Source organism: Ochotona princeps, chromosome 19 (assembly GCF_030435755.1).
Source record: "Ochotona princeps isolate mOchPri1 chromosome 19, mOchPri1.hap1, whole genome shotgun sequence".
Taxonomy (NCBI): Eukaryota; Metazoa; Chordata; class Mammalia; order Lagomorpha; family Ochotonidae; genus Ochotona; species Ochotona princeps.
In genome coordinates, this window is record NC_080850.1 from 25,791,149 (window position 1) to 25,808,072 (window position 16,924).

The 16,924-nt window shown below is 41.8% G+C and overlaps 1 protein-coding gene across 17 annotated transcripts in view; it reads left to right on the top strand.

Annotated features, from left to right (window-relative positions):
- PPP2R2B (protein phosphatase 2 regulatory subunit Bbeta) overlaps positions 1–16,924 on the top strand; it is a 299,602-nt gene that overhangs the window by 44,668 nt on the left and 238,010 nt on the right. The gene's annotated exons all lie outside the window — the stretch shown is intronic.

A 16,924-nucleotide genomic window follows, 5' to 3' on the forward strand; every position in this document is an offset into this window, starting at 1 on the left:
TGTTTCAGATGTATTTTAGTGGTATGCCTCTTCTTCCTTGGAGTTTGTGTTGATTTGGGGTCTTCTTGAAGGGAAGGGGGAAGGGCTATTGGAGAGGGAGGTCATGATCTGCTCTTGGTTTATCCACTAACAGTCAGTCTTGTCATTTAATTATTTTCAGAATTACTGTATGGTTATATTCTGGCAGCCAGTAAGTCCCAACTTCTCCCAGGGCTTTAGAAAATTTATCTTCCTTGTGCTTATGAAAGGAATAAACATTCCACTACTCTGGATAGCTCCTTTTAGCTATTGATCCAGTCTTCAACATACACTAGTTGACTCTTGGTGGAGGCCACACGCCATGTTCCAGTTCAGATGTGGGCTTTATCCTCATGGAGCATACAATCAAGTGGGGGAGATAGATGTGAAACAAACACTTTTGCAAATAAATATGTAGTTATCAACTGTGATTTACAAGTGGTATTCCGAACAGACACAGATATCATGACACCATATGTAGGAAAGGTGGATTGAATAAAAAAAAAAAAAGATCTGTCTATTTAAAAGATACAGTAATAGAGAGTGAGAGGCAAAGAGACTTCCACTTGATGATTCAACCTGTAATAGCCAGGGTTAAGCCAAGCTAATGCCAGGAACTGGAACTCCACATGGGTCGGTCTCCCATGTGAGTGGCTGGGCATCAACTGTTGAAACCCTTGTCTGCTGCTTTCCAGGAAGTTGGATCAGAAGATGAGGCTCAGGCACCTTGTATAAGGGATGAGGGCTTCCCAAGTGGCAGCTTTACTTACTGTGCTGTAATGCCTACCTCAGAGGATATAATTAGATTGAGGATTTATAGGTAGCCTTTCTGAAACCATTTAAGCTGAAAGCTATAAGATGTGTTCAGAATTAGCAAGAGGGGCTGATGTTGTGGAACAAAAGGTTAATCTGCCACCTGTGATGCTGGTATCCCATATGAGAGTTTGAGTCCTTAAAATGGGAAAATTTGTGGGGCCAGCATTGTGGCCTAGTGGGTGAAGCTAACTGCCTGTGATGACTGTGATATCGCTTATATGGGTATCAGTTTGAGTTCTGGATGCTCCACATCTGAACCAGCCCCCTAGTAGTGAATTTGCGAAAGTAGCAGAAGCTGGTCCAAGTGCTAGGCTTCTGCCATACATGTTTGAGACTGGGATGGAAGCTCGGCTTCCGACTTTGGCCTGGCCTGCTTGTTGTGACCATTTAGGGAGCAAACAAGTGAGTGAACAGTCTCCCTCTCTCTGTCTGTCTCTGTGTTTCTGTCTCATTCTCCCTGTAACTGCATTTCAAGTAAATCTTCAAAAGAGCAAAATCAACAAGAGCTAGAGTCATTTTAGGTAGAAGAACAATAGGTTAGGAAGTTCTGAGATATAAAATAATCTGAAAGAGTCAAGGAATGGAAAGATAACTAACAGTAGTATAGGGAGCAAGTGAATGTGAGCATGAAATTCAAGTCCTTATTTTCAGACACACAGAAAATGAGAAATACTAATGCTAGGATACAAGGATGGACAAATGATATAAACATGATAAAGCAACTATAAAATATTAAATGCAAAATCCAGGTCATAGATCTATGGACATTCACTGTAATTGCTTTTTTCTGTTTGAAAATTCTCATGAAAATGCTGGAAAAAATATTGGAGAGGAATTCAAGGAGCAGATCACATTGAACCCTGTTGTCCAAAGGAATTTGGAGTTTATCCGAAGACAGACAGAAAGACATGAAAGGATTTTAATCAGGGGAGAAATCTGACCAAGCTCCCCCCCTCCCCCCAAATCTCAGTCTGGCTGTTTTGTAGGGTAAGGTCAGAGGACCTTATCGCATAAGTAGAAGTGAAAGCTGGGAAATGATTAGAAAGCTCTAGTTGTACACTAACATGGTAGAGAGTGGTAGAGAAATAGATGGCTTTGAAATACATTACACAGACAGAATACCCTGGACTTACTTGTTCCGAGTTATTTGGTACAGATGCAAAGGGTATCAAGGAAAATTTCCAGATGTTTAACCTGAAAATGGGTGCATACTAGGGGCTTGCCGCAGAAATAGGAAACAGACTGTGGAAATCAAGTAGTTTGAGATGCCTGTGAGACATCTGGTGTCACAGTGACAATCTCAGGCAAGACATGGGTATCTGGGTCTGACACTCAAAAGAATGGCCAGGGCCTGGAGGAATAAATCTAGGCTACTGCCAACATAACAAAGACGTGTAAAATCATCAGAAGTGTAGTCCGGGGCATGATGTGACGCAATGCGTGAATAATTTCAAGCAAACGAATGTTGGCTTAGTACAAAGAAATGACAGAAAACAATGCCTCATAACTGGGGCTTTGGCAAGCCTCATTAAAAACACACTAACTTACATAAATACTATCATAAGCCATTTTACAGGTAGGGATAAGATTCCAGTGTCAGGTAAGTTGAGTTTAGAGAATCCCCTAAATTAAGATCTGGCTGATTTGGGAGCCAGAAGAACAAAAGTGAAGAAGTCAAGGTCCTGACCCACTCCCCCAGTCCATATAAGTTCAAGAAAGAAGCTGTGATGACTGAAGCAGGGAAAGTATGTGAAAATGACTTTTGATCTGCTGCAAAGACATTAGAAAAAAAGATCAAAGAAAGTGGTATCATAGGATGGAGAGCTGCTTCTAGTACCTTAACTTGTTTGGGTATTTGTATGCAAATGTCAGGAATGAATGGTGTTTCCAATGCATATGGATGAATGAGCTCTCTGCTGTTTTCAGAAAAGCCTGAAACGGAAGGTGTGAGGAAGCTGCCTTCCACTGCTGTAAATGACTTTTCTGGGGATGGGAAATGTTCTGCCGCTAAACATAATAACTGGTGTGCATTGAAAATCACTAGCAGGTATTCATTATTAGCATCCAGGTCCCTAGGGGCAATCTCAAGTGCTGGTCAGAAAGATACCAATGAACCTAGGGTGAATAATATTAGGCTGTTCCTGTCAAAATATTGGTAGGGCTCCATGAAAAGTGCACAACCTTTGATTGACAATCCTAGACTCTGGCATTTGCATTTAAGAACTCAGGGTTGCGTTTAGTCATGAAGCTGAGAACTGAAGTATCAGGAGGACTGTGTGCCTGGCATTTTCCTAGATGCTTTCCACCTGTTTATCCATTTAATCTTCAGTCACCCTGAGAAAACAGTTACATTTATCCCACATTTCAGAATAAGAAAATCTTGCATTAGGAGAACCAAATAAGTATATGAAACATCACAAACAAGGATGGCTTTATAATTGGCATAACCATACTGTAGCTCCTGGGTGCCTGCACTGTGTGTCTGGGCTTTTTGGAGGAGGACACAGGTTCATTTCACCTTGTGGATATAATCCCCCTTGATGCCCATTCAGTATTGCTGATCCATGGGACCCACCTGGCCCCAGTGCAACATTGCACATCTTTGGGCCTTCCCTACAATCCCACAGGGAGGTAGCCTGAATTCCCAATTTCTGAACTTTTAACCAATTTACTCCTGCAGATATACTCTACTTTATAATGCAAAAAGGAAGAAAATATTTGTGGATTTGAGCAGTGCAGATGTAGAGCTAGCTGGGTTCCATTTTTTTGGTTTGTTTTGTTTTTGTTTTCAGTCTTCTCCATGTTGGTTACTCCCAGCCCAGAGCATTTAACAATGCAGTTCCCACACTGAACTGAGATGATCCCACTGGGGCCTCTGGGTTCCCATTCTCTAGGGTATCCCTTCTGGTTGCCTGGACCACAGCAAAGAGCATGGCACAGAACAGCTCTGGGATGGCTAATGTCTTTTTGCACATAAATGTGGAGCGATAGGAATCCCTGCTTTGGCAGAGTGGCCCTGCAGCCTACACCCCCATGCACAGCTTACAAAGATGAATTCACTTTTACCCAACTTGTCATCTTTAGTACCAAATTTCTGTCTGTTGACTTTCAAGTAAAACTCTAGAATCGGGCTCAACGACAGTCCTGATGTAACTATCCCACTGAAAACTCAGGTTCTTTTTATGAAGTTTCTTTTACACAACACTTGCATGCTTATGCTCCAGGTTTACTATGGAAAGTTAGAATTGATGACAGGATACCCATTTGTGAAGTACATGGAAAATGTGTATTCATTGGTTTGGATTCTTTGGAGGAAGTTCATTGTAGCTAATGGAGAAGGATGTGTGTCTGTAGAAGTCAGAATTCAGTGCTTTAAAAGAAAAGAGTTTGAGTTTGCATCAAGTATAAAGTGATAATAATAATAAAGAAATCCTTGTAAGTTGCAAAAGATATATAGAGGTAAGAGGTCTCAAAAGGTTTCCATGGATATATTTTTAATCTGAGAAAGATGGGTCAACCAGATGGAGTATGCCAGAATAGATAAGAAAGGATGCTTCTCAAGTGCAATGAGCTCTATACTGAGTATGTTAGTCTGCTCAGGCTGTGTAACAAAATATTGTGGCTTAAACAATGCATATCTTATTTTTTTCCAAGCAATGCTGGTGGCTGGAAGTCTAGATGCCAGGAGGATTGGTTTTTGATGAGTCCTCCCTTCCTGGCTTGCAGATGACTGCTTTCTTGTCGTGTGGTTATGTGACATTTTTGAGCACAAGTGGAAGAGAGAGGAAGGAGCAGGGGAGAACAGAAAAGATAGATCTCTGACATTTGTTTCTCTTCTTTGTAAGGGTACTAGTTCTTTAATGTTCAACCCGTAAGACTTCGCATTTGCTTAATTACCTCCCTAAAGGCCCTATCTACAAATCTAGTTCCAGTGAAAATGAGAGCCTCAACATATGAATTTACGACGGAGGCAGTTTGGTCTATGATGCTGGAGAACTGCCTCCTCCAACAAGCATTGTTCATGAAGTGCCTGTGAATCGCAGTTAATGAATGTGGTATGTTCATACAATGGTGGGCCACTCTCTACACTCGATGGAGGGATAAGCTCTGTAAACAGCTGTAACTAGGCATCAAAGACAAAATTGCAACAAGATACCAGGAGTTCTCGGGTAGTCCAAGGCAGAACTTGGGTGCCTACTCAGCATTACCAGAAAGAACTTTCAAGAAAGCAAAACAGGGTAAAAAACTCAGACAGTCTACATTACTCCTGTCATTTTACAGAAGCCAGGTTAGGAGCAGTACGCCCAAGTTGAGAATTCTTGAGGTTCGTGCTGTTGTATTATTGTTTTACATGTTCTCCTCGCCTTCACAACTTTCATTATCATGCAAGTAATACACAAATGTTTTCTCAATTGACAGGACCCAAGCATTGCAAAAGTAGATAAAGCAAAGCATGAATCGCTTTCCATGCCATGTGCACCTCTGTTCCTCACACAAGGTTATCGTTGCCAGTGGTTGTTGCTGTGTATCCTCAGACACCATCTTTGGCAGCATTTTCATACACATAAGTATGGATCTATAGGTATATCCTTGGGGGAAGAAGGTTATAGAATTGAATTCACAGTCCTTTTTTTCTAATCCCATTGAAGCGTGTGTGTGTGTGTGACAGAGCTCTCCATGTTGGAATGCCTGTTCCAAGGACCACCATCTCATCCTGTAAGATGAACAATACCAGCCTGAGTGGGAGCAACTCTCCTTCGTGAAGTTTCCTGCACTCGGCTAACTATGTCTCTTTGCTTTGAGGGAGATCCTTTCCTGCTCGCCTCTGTACTTCTCCCACTGTATTCCTACAGTCAAGAGAAGAAGATCCTAGAAGGGGTGTGCCTGGGGCAGGGAGGTCTTTCTGAGTGCCCCCTCCCCTTGATAGGGCCTGATCCGCACAGCAAGAACACTCATGCATTGAGCTGTTTAGTGGCTGAACAGTATTCTGTAGAGTGGCTGTGTCCACAATTTGTTTCCTGCTTCCCTTGTGAATCCATAGATTATTTCCAGCATTTAATTACATATGACGTAAGATACTCCAGTGACTATCCCTGTTTTTGCTGAAATGTTCCCTTTTCTGACTTTATCACTTAGTAAACTGAAATATCAGTTCCCATTTCTTAGCTGAGGGCAAGAAAAAAAATTCTCTGATTCTCTCTTTATTTTCTGTGTAACCTTGGGCCCAGCATTGACTGCTGAGAACCTGAATTTCCTAGTGTAGACCATGGGGATATCTGGTATACCCTTTATATATGCAGTCTTGAGTTTTCCACAACCCCTAAGCATTAACAAAAACTCATGGTTGCTGGCAGCCGTGGAGGGCTTTTTGCATGTCAGGGATAGGTTTTATCCTGTAAACTATTTCTTTTCTCTCATTTAATCGTCACAGCTCTATAGGATGATACTGTCATTACCCCATTTAAATGAAAATTTGAAGCAGAATGATTGTGGAAGGTTACACAACAGCAGGGAGAACAAAAGTCACATCCAAGTCTGTCCAGAGCTAAACTTCACATATTTCAGCAGAGCAATAGGTTGATTACCTGAAGGTAGTGTGAGAATATACCTGCTTAAAACAAAAGTTGTAATGCTGACAGAAGAGTCTGATTTTTATCAAGAATTTGAAAATAAGATGAGGGAGACTTGAAGGCAATGTGGTATGGTAAGTGGTCATGGGGAATGCATGCCTGAAGCCCTGGGTAGGGTTTCCACTGCTGCCACCATAGCTTAGTCACTTTTGCTGTTTGGGCTTCAGCTTTCTAATCTAGTATAATGAGGTTGGAGATGGGGGAGGGAAAGCAGGCTCTCGATGGGTTTAAACTGGCTCTAGGTTTCCTTGATGCATTATGTCTGTATGTGTGATCATGATTAGGTCTCTTTGGTAGGTTCTGACATTATATTCAGGGGCGAGACTGGTGGAACAGCAGGGTTGGGTTTGAAATGGCCCCGGAACTCCAGACTGTGCCTACTGGTGGGTCAGATCATCCTTCTGGCAAAAATATCTGGTGCAGCCAAGAGGTGAAGCCAGCAGGGGAACCGTGTCTCTTCTGCCAAAAGCTGCTGCAGATGGGGGAGCCAGCCTGTCTGGGCAGCCCGTGCCTTTGAGAGAAGCCATTTGGCAAAGTTGTTGGCAGGATCTGCCTTGCAGCATGAATACTGGAGACAGTCCTAGGCCAGAGTGAATCAGGATGCAGCAAAGGTGGCTGGTGGGACAAATAACCATCTGGTGAGCAGAGCGCTGCTCATCTTGCTGCATTGACAGGGAAGAGCCAGTGCCAATTGGTGAGGCTCAGTTATCAATGCCATGATCTGACAGGCACATCGGGAGCTCTTCCGTGATGCAGTGTACTCCATGGTGTGGGGTGGGAAGGAGTTGTAAAGCACTATGATCCAGAAAGGACCCCCACCCCATGGCTTCCATTGTTACAAAGTAGGAAAGTCCTTGAGTTATAACCAAAATGACTGTCAGGTGCTCTGTGGGATGTGCTGAGTTGTACAGGGAATAAGACTACATTCTTGTTCTCAAGCTTCTTTGTGTCTGTTTGGGCAGATGTGGTTTCAGACGGAGGTTGAAATGAGCTGTGCTTAGCTCTTCCTTATCGCAAGATGACTGAGTTGGTAGAACCAGAGCTCCCACCCCGTCCTTGGCTTGAGAGCTCTGGCTATACTGGATCTGGGGCCGCAGACAGATCAGACACCTCTGGCTGAATGTCATCTCCCCTGGAGCATGCTATTGCTTATATATGAGACTCAATAGTAAAAAATCACCTTTTTACATTATATTTTTTGGATAAGCAGTTAATTTTAAAACTTGAGGCAAGGAATCATTGCAAGTGATATAGCTAATTCAAATAACATTAATTTCAACAAGGGCTCAGGAAGAAGCAAGTCCTTATCTCTGAATATAGCTCTGCTGCTAGTTAGGGCATGGCAATATTCTTCTTGCATTAAGTATGAAAAAAATTGACAAAGACTATACCCGATGATAGTTTCCTTGAGGTTGAATGAGTACATAATTCATCAGCAGTCTTACTACAATATCCTAGATTTTTATGACCATTCTCCAGTTTTGTCTCCTCTACATTTTATTTGATTCTTGTTTCTGTCTTTTGAAAACTTTAACCAGTTTTTTCAGATGAAGTAATCCCTTGCTTTTTATAACCTTTCATGATATTTAATTTAATGAAGAGTAGAAAAAGCGCCCACATAATTGGGAATAAGTAAAATCAATTTAATGAGCATGAAATTCAACCAGAAGCAAAAATGTACCTACACACCAGAAGTCGTCCTAATAAGTTAGCTGAACAATTGCAAAACATGCTATAGATCTGTTGTACAGAGAGAATAGAAAGTACTTTTTCTTTCAGTGAGTAAGTTTAGATATCTGCTAAAAGACCATTTGCTATAATTATGGTGAGGAAGAAGAATCACCAGATATTGAACTCTTACAATACACTAAGAATTGGATAAATACTATGATGTAATCTATGTGATATATTATACAAAACATTATGTCAAAATATATTATGACAGACATATAGTTTGTGACTAAGTCCTGAGTCTGCTCATGGATATTAGATAGATTAAACAAATTCTCTAAGCCTCACATTTATTATCAGTGAGCTGGAAATCCAGTTCTCCTTCTCACATTCCCTGAACTAATGTGCACTGAAAGCTGTGTGCCACATTCTACTAGGAGTTAGATAAACCATGGTGAAGACCAGAAAGTGCCACTTGTGTCAGCTTTGCTCGTGCATAGTTTCTTAAAAAGGATTTATTTGAAAGGCAGAGCGGGAGAGAGAGAGAGAGAAAGAGAGAGAGAGATTGATTGATTGATCTTCCAGTCTCTTCCATTCTCTGGTTCACTCCCCAAATGGCTACAAGATTAGGGCCAGGCAAAGCAAGTGTCCAGGAGCTTCTTTTGAGTATCCCACATGTGCAGGGGCCCAAGAAATTGGGCCATCTTCTGTTACTTTCCCAGACAAATTAGCAGGGAGCTGGAGCTGAAGTGAACAGCTGGATTTGAACCAGCGCCCATATGAGATGACAGTACCCCAGATCGCAGCTTTACCTCATATACCACAGTGCTGGCCCCATAAATAGTTTTGTCCATTTTATTTTTCACTTATTTATTTGAGAGGCAGGAGACAAGCAGAGAGATCGAAGGAGGGAAAGAAAGTATGAGAATGTGAACTCTTCTGTTAATTCACTTCCCAAATGACCAAAATACTCAGGGCTGGGTAGGACAGCGGCCAAGATCCACATCTCCTATGTGGATGGCAGAAGCCTAAGTACTTGACCTATCACCAACAGCCCCTTAAGGTCAGTGGTGGCGGGAAGGCGGAGCCAGTTGACATCAGACGCTCTAATGGGAGATACCATTCCTTAACAGGCATTTTCACTGTCAGACTGAACACTTGCCCTAACTGTACATACTTCTGAGCGTTGTCAAAAGGATTTAATTTTATGTTTTTCAGATAAATAGATACACATGTACACATTTTCTTATCTGTGAGGAGTCTTCAGAAAGTTCTTGAAAGGGGTCAGCACTGTGGCATAGCATGTAAAATCACCTCCTGCAGTACTGACAACTCATATTGACACTAATTCAAGCCCTGGCGGCTCCATTTCTGATCCATCTTCCTGTAAATGTACCTGGGAAGGCATCAGAAGGTGGCCCAAGTTCTTGAGCACCTGAGCCCTACCTGGGAAATTCAAAAGAAGCCCCTGGATCCTTGTTTGGACCTGACCCAGCTCTGGTGGTTTCACCAATTTGGGTTGTAAACCAGAGAATGGAAGATCTCTGTCTCTCTCCTTTCTCCCTCTCCCCCGCCCTCCAACTCTACCTTTCAAATAATACATCTAAAAAAAAAAATCATGGGAAATGTGTATTACGAAAAAAATATGCAATGAATTTCAATACTTTTTGTATCAAGATTAACATCTTTTAATATCATTTTTTCCATGAAGTTTTCGAGATGCCTTCACATGTAGATGTTCTGGAATAGGATGTAGTAAGCTTTTACTGCAAAGGCCTATACTGTACCCATGTTAGGGTTTACTACCCATTCAGCCTCTTTCCCTACTACTTGATTTTCTCAGTGAAACATGCGAGCGTAGCCGTGTAATACGGATTTCAAGTTTATAAAACCGAGCACTGGCCTACGGATGAGATTTTGATGAGTCCTTACAAAGTACTGCAAACTCAACAGGAGTTTGCAGAATATTGATTTTTTTTCCAGTGGAGTGACTGCGGAAGTGCTGGAGGGAAGCTTAACTGGCCAACAAAGGTCTGGTTGTGGAGGGGAAGGGCACGAAAGTACTGGCAGGTGGCGAGGAGCAGCCCGGGCTTGTCCACACTTGACAAGGAAGTCTTCTATGATCCTAGGAGGCAAAGTAAACAGGAAACTAGGATGTTGTTGGAGCAAATGAGCCAGAGTTAAAAAATATTAGCAGATCTTCGATGTTAGAATTACTAGTCTAAACAGACATTTTATCCAACTGACATTTAGTAGTATTTTTAAAAATATTAACTAATATCTACCGTATATTGGGTGTTTTGCTTGAAGCACTAGGTTTTCTGTTTGAAACTCAGATGCAATCGCTTCTCTCCTACACTTGCACTCACTTGGAAGATACACATAAAAAAAACTCAACTGTAGGACATTAATCTCACCAAATGTAAATATGTAGGAAAACATGCTAAAAGAAAAGAAAATAACACTCCTTGATGAAAATTCAGATTTTGAACAAAAGTTTAAAAAAGAAAAAATTATGTTTAGCTTCAGACATAATCATTATAGACAATTTTTAAAGACCTGAGGGCCCAGTGTGGTAGCCTAGTGGCTAAAGTCCTTGCCTTGCATGCGCCAGAATCCCATATGCATGCAGTTTCTTATCCCAGCTACTCCATGTCCCATCCAGCTCCCTGCTTGTGACCTCAGAAAGCAGTCAAGGGTGAGCCAAAGCCTTGGGACCCTGCACCCACATAGGAGACCTGGAAAGAAATTCCTGGCTCCTGGCTTCAGATCAGCTCAGCTCCAGCCATTGCAGACACTTGGGAAGTGAAACAGTGGACAAAGGATCTTCCCCTCTGTCTCTATAAATCTGATCTTCCAATAAAAATAATAAGAAATCTTTTATTAAAAAATATTTGATAAGGTTTGTTGTTACTTTGAAAGGCAGAGAGACCAAGGTGCAACACAGAGAAAGAAGTGTATAGGTAGATAGTTGCACCTTGGTCTCCCCTTGGACTCAGTTGCCCACCTGTGTTAAACAATATTAATTTCAGTTTCTGATCATAATTTGTAGAGGAGTGTATGGAACCTGGTAACCTAGAAATGTACATTTCCTTCAGACTAGTAAGTAGGTAACTTCAAAGAACGAGTAACCCAGTATAACAACTGGTGTAGTTATCTAATGAGCTAGCCTCTTTTTGTTGTGGTTATTAATATGATGCATAGTTGAGTACAACTTGAACCCAGGCAAATCCTAGAAAACGAGATTGTACTGTCATTGGCTTGCAATTTCCAGATTACTTTCTTCCCAAATTTGTCATAGTATTTAATTCAAAGTAGAAATCGTATCAGTTGTTATGGAGGTTACAATTTTGTTGAGTATTTGTCTAACTTCAAAGCATATTGATCAACTCTATTTCAGCAATCTTTGGGGATTACAGTCAGGAATCAGCTTGAAATCTCAATGTGTTTGGGGCATTTCCCCCCTCTGAAATAGCTTGACATCTTGAGGTTTTAAAGAAGATGACTAAACTCTTTGAGATATTTTTTGGTTTATTTACTTATTTGAAAGACAGGATTATACAGAGATCTTTACTTCTCTGATTTCACCAAATGGCTGCAATGGCCAGGTGCAGGGACCCAAATGCTTGAGGCATCTTCTGTTGTGTTCTCAGGTTATTAACAGAGAGCTGGATTGGAAACAGAGCAGCCAGGAATCAAACCAGTACTCATCTGGGATGCCAGCACTGTAGACAGTGGTTCTTCCCACCATACCACAGGGCCAGCCCCAAGACTAGCATTAATTAAAATTATGTGTTAGATATGGTTATGCATTCAAACAAAGTCCTTGAAAGGAGAAAGGAAGGAAAGAAGGGAATGGATACTTGTGTTGCTTAGTGACCAGTTTCCCCTTTTAAGAACTGAAAGTGTTAAACATCTTCTGCAAACGCCAAGTTTCAGTGGCATTTTGAGCGTGTGATGTTAAAGTTGACTTTTCATCCCCTTCCTTTCTTGTCCTGGAGGCAAGGTTAGGTGGGATGGTATGCAGCCATGTTGATTAGGGTTGCACAGATCCATGGGGACAGAGGAAAGAGAGCTGCCCCTGGACTCAGGCTAACAGAAGAGACGGGGACAGCTCAGTGCTGGATGGCTTATCTTCAAAGACTAAATTATAATCCCCCTTCCCATTCGTTCTTGTTATGTATGATTATTGTAGCACCCAGTCTGGATGAAACTGTCATAATGTGCTTTGGAAGTCAAAATCCTCTGGTCACTTAACAAGACCTTAGAGGGAAAGCTTTGGGTGCATTCCATCTGAGAACAAGTTGCCTCAGTGCCACCGGGCTGAGTGCTCTGGTTAAATGCATGGGAGTACCTGATGATGGTGGTGTGCTTCAGCTGCCAACTTACCTACTCAGTCCTGAAGCTGCTGCAGCACAGCTTGAAATGGAAACTGTCCCATCAAAATCCTTTCCTACAAGTCTTAAAAATTTGGATTTCAGTCCATTATACAAGCCCACTTCCTTTGTCCAGTTATTAGATGAGTGAGTTACGTTGGGGTGACTCCTGGAAGGCCTTGATCTAAACATTGTCACGTGATGAAAAGGACACAAAATTTCACTTTTGTTTGACCCTTTAAGCAGATTAGTCTATTCACAGCTGCTTGCCATGCTTATGAATCTCAATATTTCCTGCATGTTCTTTGCTCTTCTGAGTCTCTGCTAACTCAAATCATGAAGACTGGCTACACTGTGTCTCCACTCTCCCAGCTGTTCCTGTCACCAGCAAGACATGTTTCTGATTCACATTTTTTTCATGCGTTTTGCTCTGAATTTTCCAAGCTCTCACTCAGTATAACAATCCTATGGGAAGTAGAAGTATTATCACCATTTCATGAATGTGAAAACAAAGTCCAAGTAAGGCAAACACTTTATATCACTTTCCTGACTATACGGTCATGGAAACATGTGACTTCCTGTTTTGTTTCTTTACCTTATAGAACACGGTGTGGTTCATGGCATGTATTTCCTTAGTAAATGTTTTTATCTTTTAAGATTTATTTTTGTTTTTTCTACTGGAAAGTCAGATATACAAAGAGGAGGAGAGACAGAGAAGAAGATCTTTCTTGAGTTGATTCACTCCCCAAGCAGCCGTAACAGCTAGAACTGCAGCTACCCAAAGCCAGGAGCCCGAAGCCTCCTCCAAGTCTCCCACATTGGTGCAGGGTCCCAAAGCTTTGGGCCGTCCTCAACTGCTTTCCCAGGGCACAAGCAGGGAGCTGGATGGGAAGTGGGGCCACAGGGATTAGAACTGGTGCCCATATGGAATCCTGGTGAGTGCAAGGCAAGGACTTTAGCCGCTAGGCTACCATGCCAGGCCGAGTAAATGGTTTTTAATTGATTATAAGAGAGACGGTAGATCAGTAAGTGCTCTATAGTTCAGATAGCAATCGGCTACATATTCTTTACTCAGAAGTTTAAATTTGTAGATCTTTCTAAATATCATAGCCAGGTTCATCGGCACCCACTAAAGTTTAAGGATTTGGAGGAGATGTCAAAATACATGCTATGTGGCTTTTGCCATCACTGAAGATTGCACCAGCCAGTTGAGAGCATATCCTGTATTTATCCCTTCATCTACTCAGTTTTTTGTTTTGTTTTTTTTTAAGATTTATTCACTTTATTACAAAGTCAGATATACAGAGAGGAGGAGAGACAGAGAGGAAGATCTTCCGTCCGATGACCCACCCCCCAAGTGAGCCGCAACGGCTGGTGCGCGCCAATCCGATGGCGGGAACCAGGAACCTCCTCCGGGTCTCCCACATGGATGCAGGGCCCCAAAGCTTTGGGCCGTCCTTGACTGCCCTCCCAGGCCACAAGCAGGGAGCTGGATGGGAAGTGGAGCTGCCGGGATCAGAACCAGCACCCATAAGGGATCCCGGGGCGTTCAAGGCGAGGACTTAAGCCGCTAGGCCATGCCACCGGGCCCATCTACTCAGTTTTATGCGCTTGTTCCTTCATTTTCCATTTTAGCCATTCTGCAAGTATTTATTGAGCAATTGAAATCTCACTCCTATGAGTTGGTATATGATAGGATCAATAAGAAATACATAAAAGTATCATTAACATTGGTTGTGAGAGGGAAGAAAAGCAAAAAACAAAACAGCCTACACTTTAAAGAAAGATAAACGTGAAATGAATGATAAAAAGGGGATTTGTGATAGGGCCTCAAAAATGTTCTTGGAAAATGATATTTAAAGATAATTTTATTTTGGTCCAAAAAATCCTGAATTCAGGTGTAATTTTTCATAAAATGCATTTTCCATGATCTTTTTTTTTTTTAAAGATTTATTTTATTTTCATTACAAAGTCAGATATACTGAGAGGAGGAGAGACAGAGAGGAAGTGGAGCTGCCGGGATTAGAACCAGCGGCCATATGGGATCAAGGCAAGGACCTTAGCCACTAGGCCACGCTGCCAAGCCCATTTTCCATGATCTTTTTGAAAATCCCTCTGATTGTATGATTCCTCTCATTTAATTGTATGTGTATACATAAACCATTTCATAAACAGGTTGGCTGCCAAAATGCTAGTGATAGGTATCTAGGTTGATTGAATTGTAAGGAATCTTCCAGTGATTTCCATATTTTCTATCATGTGTAACAATTTATGTATAAATATTTACACAGTACAAATAATAAACCTTTCACTGTGAAAAATCATGAAGTGTCTATTTGGTGCAAAAGAGCCAGTCTCTGGGTATCAGTGTAGCAAGTATGCAGGTATTCATGTCAGTTCTCCCCTTGACTTTGAAGACACTTAAGTCGTTCTTTGAATAAAGGTAAGCTTAGACCCTGAAAGAGTAGTGAAAACTTGGACTGTAGTGGCTGTCAAAGCCTACAGGAAGAATCTTTTTTAAGGTCTCTTTTCTGAAGGGCTGAGTAAAGGAGCTTTGCCGGTGAGTTTGGCCTTGGGTTCCCTTTAGCCCTTGTATATTGGCTGACACCAGGAAGTTAAGAAGATCTCTCTGGCCTCAATCAGTCTTCTCGTAAGGCCTGGGCAAGGGTCTGGATGTACTGACAAAAATCAGTTGCAACAATGGAATACTCTTCTTGAAGACAAAACCAAAAACAGGTCTGGAGCCAGTGGATCAGAGCCAGTCCCTGTGCGTATGAGGGATCATAGTGGGTGTTTATTGACACAGAAGGTAGTTTTAATTACCCTGAAGGAATTTCTGGCTTGTGTTGCCAAAGCTAGTCTTCAGATGTTTAATCAGCGGGTTAGTGACAACCAGACCAACTGGAGAAATCAGTACCAGGAGGAAGCTGGTCGAGTGCACTGCATTGTACCCTGCCTGTTAGTGACAGAGCTTAGGTACACTTGATGCATGAAGCAGAGATGGGAGAATACCACCATGCACTTTCGAGATGATCTTGGCTTCAGAAACTAGGATTTATTCTAAGTCCAAAAAGGCTTGGTTTGCTTACTTGATTTCCAAAGCAAAGCGTGCCCCCTCTTTTTGACATAATTGAAAAATAAGCCTAATAAGATGATCTACAGAGATGGAGTGATTAATCTAGCAATCCATTTTTTAGACTGACAACTAGTGACTTGAAAGAATAGATATCCTTGGGCTCGGCAGCGTGGCCTAGTGGCTAGGGTCCTTGCCTTGATCCCATGTGGCTACTGGTTCTAGTCCCGGCAGCTCCACTTCCTCTCTATCTCTCCTCCTCTCAGTATATCTGACTTTGTAATGAAAATAAAATAAATCTTAAAAAAAAAAAAAAAGAATAGATATCCTTTTCCAAGAACAGGTCCAAGGATACGTAGAGCTTTTGACCCTCAAACTATTTTAAAAATCACAATAGGACAGCAAGATGATGATGTCCTATTACAAAGCCATTTTAATCTGCCAGATAACTTTAAGAGAATCATGGTCTAAGATAAAGGTAAAGTCAGCAGAGAAATTTCTCTTTAATTTTTATTTCATTTTATTATTTATTTTTAAAGCAGAGAAGTTGGGGTTTGAACCAGCATTCCTGGAATGTCCCAGATAGCTGCTTCACTTGCTGTGCTACAATGCCAGCAGGCAGATTTACAGAGAGATGGAAAGGGGAAGATCTTCCATCCACTGTTTCATTCCCCAAATGGCCACAATGGCTAGAGTTGAGCCATTCTATAGACAAAAGCCAGGAGCCAGAAACTTCTTGTGGGTCTCCCACATGGGTGCAGGGTCTCAAGGCCTTGGGCCATCCTCCATGCTTTCCCAGGCCACAAGCAAGGAGCTGGATGGGAAACAGAGCCACTGGAACACAAACCAGCATACATATGGCATGTCAGCATTTGGAGGTAGAGGATTAGCCACTTGAGTGATTGCGTGGGATCCTGTTTCTTTGATTTTTATGTCCTTGTTCTTGAGTGTCTTGGTTGAATCCCTCTAATATGGTGTAAAGACAGTTAATATTTCTGCGTCTCTCCAATGTGAACTCCCAATGGGACTTATTTTTGTCTCCTTTTGTAAAAATGTCTTTTACACAGCCTCCTTTCACTGCTGTCCTACTCTGCATGCACTCTGACGTAGACAAGCAGGGGAGAACAGCTTGGCATCTTGAAATCTGATAGCAGTCCAAAAGCATCTGGCAAAATGTGCTGAGCCTTCCGTATTGAGCTACGGAGAGTGTGTCCTGTTCATGGACCTGGTCTTTTGGCAATATTCCTGCTTGCTTTCCCAGAAAGGTTTCTCATGTTATCTCATGAGAAATGCAAACAGAAACCAGGATTTTTCAAACTTACAGGGAAACAAGTTGTTAG